The sequence below is a fragment of the Hemiscyllium ocellatum genome, unplaced genomic scaffold (assembly GCF_020745735.1).
Source record: "Hemiscyllium ocellatum isolate sHemOce1 unplaced genomic scaffold, sHemOce1.pat.X.cur. scaffold_412_pat_ctg1, whole genome shotgun sequence".
Taxonomy (NCBI): Eukaryota; Metazoa; Chordata; class Chondrichthyes; order Orectolobiformes; family Hemiscylliidae; genus Hemiscyllium; species Hemiscyllium ocellatum.
Window position 1 is genome coordinate 359,162 of NW_026868931.1, and position 3,400 is coordinate 362,561.

General features: G+C 41.8%; 1 non-coding gene across 1 annotated transcript; it reads left to right on the forward strand.

The window, feature by feature from the left end:
* Positions 1-1,601: 1,601 nt before the first annotated feature.
* trnas-acu (transfer RNA serine (anticodon ACU)) lies at positions 1,602-1,683 on the forward strand. Its single transcript has one exon. It is a non-coding gene; the product is annotated as a tRNA-Ser (tRNA).
* Positions 1,684-3,400: the final 1,717 nt, after the last annotated feature.

A 3,400-nucleotide genomic window follows, 5' to 3' on the forward strand; every position in this document is an offset into this window, starting at 1 on the left:
ATTGAAGATAAAATATGCTCAGGCCAAAATTCAATTCAATACAATATTCAAACGGTCCTATGTGATTTTCCTTTTTGATTATTGCAATAATCTTTGCGACTTTGCAACAAAATGCGTAACATGAAACCAGTTCAACATATATTTTCCCGAAATTTAACGCACTGCACATGGGAAACGTTATCCACCTGCTGAACAATCACCTTTGGCTCTCTCTCCACACATGTCTCTTCATGTTTTAAATACTTGCAGTATATTTGTTGATCAAGGAGTCACTATCCAGAAAAGGTCATTTCTCAATCCACAAACACGGGTATTTTCCCATAAACTTGTCTTTGCTCAATATCACCTTCTATCCATACCCCTCAAGACAATGAATAATTGAAGCTTCTCCATGTGAGGCTCAAACTTAAAACTTCGGCACAGCACAGACCACTATACTGGCACAGAGATACCATGCACTGTCACCTGCAGCACAGGAGCAACACATTAATGCTTACCTCCACATTCCTCGTTGTACCTTAACGTTTGGAAAACCGAATTTCTCTGATTCCATGGCTAGTAACGGGGATTATACGATCATCCTCACCAGTGGTTCTGACCCCGAGTGAGGAAAATGGTGAGCTACTCATTGCAAAGGTGGGTAGATTTTTGAAATATGTAATTTCAACATTTGCCTTCACTAACCAATGAACATTTTATTTTGTTTTTCATCTGTAGAAATCTTAAAATCTTCATATTTTACAGACTCAATGACAGATCTCCATTGTGTCTCTGGTATCAAATTCCAAAGTGTAAAACCGCTCTGAATTCTTCCACCACAGTCCGCTTTTTGGTAGTGTTCCTGTTGTGGGAAATGCACTTCCCCGTGTGTCAACTGCTGCTCCCAGCATTCTCTCTGACACTGCACTCATTTTCCTTCTGACACTTGCTCACTGGGTTGCTGTGATCATAATTGGTGTTGCATGGCCTAGGAAAATTATACAGATCAAGGTATTTGCATTGTTGAATTCAATTGTCTGTTTAGTCTTATTTAGGATTTTGAAAGTGTCTGTTCTGTACAGAAGAGCGTGTCAAAAACATCTGTTCCGAATAATGATATTGAGCACTATGCACTCTCCTCCAGTCTGGAAAACAATTTCTCACTGGCAATTTAATAGACAATAGAAAATAGGTGCAGGAGTAGGCCATTCTGCCCTTCGAGCCAGCACTACCATTCATTATGATCGTGGCTGATCATCCTCAATCAGTATACTGTTCCTGCCTTATCCCCATAACCCTTGAGTCCACTATCCTTATGAGCTCTATCCAACTCTTTCTTGAAGGAACATCCTTCTTACTCGGGTTCTTCATTCCGTTGACTTCAAATCTTCACAGAATTCAACAGACTTTGTTACATAGTCTTTTCTTCATTTTTGTTCAGATCACTGTGAGCAGAGTGTCACAGTGGGAATGCCGTTGCCCCACAACCCAGAGGTCAGACCATAGTCTTGCAACCGTACTGTGCTATTTAGCATTTCACCAGACCAGGGAGAAATATCTGCTGTTTTGCATAATTTACGCGATTCACTTATTCATAAGTTCATACACTGGTTATTATATGTGACGAGGTGGCCGAGAGGTTAAGGCGATGAACTACTAATCCATTGTGCTCTGCACGCGTGGGTTCGAATCCCACTCTCGTCGTTGTTTTCAATGCTGCTATTTTTGTATGCTCACACCTGTCTTATTGAAATTGGAACTCCAATGGTCAATTTATATGAATCGACGCTATTATAAAATCTCAAAGAATAATTTGAGTCAATTGCTTAAACTGCATTGAAACGTACATCGCATTGGGATAATGAAAAGTAACGCGATTTTCTTTTTCAAGTCAAGCTGCTGTGACCTTTTATCATATGAAAGAGAAACAGGAAAACCAAAATACAAGAGATGCGAATGGCATGTTTATGTAATGGGATTCTTAATGACTGTTTTGTTAATGAAATCTGGAGCAGGTTGAGTAGAAGTGATTCATCTTGGTGAGAAGAGCACAGAGAGACTGCACAAAATAATGGAAATATTTCAAAAGGTGCAGGGCGTGGATGTTGGGGCACCGAGAACTGGCTATAAATGCACAGTAGAGATTTGCAGATATGGGTGCCATGCATGGATACGGAGAGACTTACACATTGGCCTCTCCCTCGCCCGTTGCTCTCGCCATTGATGACGGCTGTGAACAAGGCACAGATAAACACAAGATGTTGGAATCAAGCTCCAAAACGTTATGCACACACTGGATGCATCACATTGAACTATGAACAACTGGAGAAGTAGCATGTTCACTGCAGGGACTGAACCTAAACTGTGGGTCAATAATCGCAAATTCATGCAGCATTTGCACGAAAAATGATTTAATGTGTCTTTATACGCATGTCATTAATAGACGTTTCGTTCTAATACCCGTGTGGTTGAAAGAAGAGGACACCACGTGTCAAGATGGATGACAACGTAACCAAGTTTGCTTTGAAATTGAGATCCATTTCATCATTGTACACAGTGGACAAGTTCATTTTAAATAATACAAACCACATTCCCTCACCTGGAATAAAAGTGTGATTTCATTACAAACATTGCCCTTGCTAAGTAGCAGTTACACAACATGAAAAATATGATGTAATTTTTATTGAGTATACATCAATTAGCATCATTATCTAACTTCGGATTGACTGCAATATGCACATGATAAACAATATTTAAGAAATAATGTATTTTGGAACTAATGATTCGGTGCTGACGAAAAATAGTATTAAATTCACATGATGCGGATATTCCACCAATGGCTCCTTTGGTGGAAATGGCCAGTGGGCACTATTTCTAAGTTGGTATAGAGGTGTGTGAGTTGCAAGGGTTGGGAGCTCCCACCTCATCTAGAGCAGCGTCTGCTCACATGGACCAGGGAGCATTGGGGCAGCAGGCTGGGAGGTCCAACCACACCTGGAGCAGCTTTTATTTACTTGGAGTAGCAGGGAGCATTGGGGTTGCAGGCTGGGAGATCCATCCTAACCCGGAGCAGCTTCTATTGACGTGGAGCAGCAGGGAGCATTGGGACATCAGACTGGGAAATCCAGTCTGACCTGGAGCAGCCTGTATTGACGTGAAGCAGCAGGGAGCATTGCAACATTAGACTGCGGGATCTTACCTAATTTGAAGCAGCTTCAGTCGACATGAAGCAAGGAGCTTTGCGAGATCCGTCTGGGAGCTCCACTCTCACTTGCAGCAGCTTTTAATGACAAGTAGCAGCGGGAAGCATTGGGACATCAGAGTGATAGATCCAACCTCAACTGGACCGCTTCTATTGACATGGAGGAGGGAGCATTTGGATATCAGACTGGGAGCACCAACCTCACAAGGACCAGCTCTT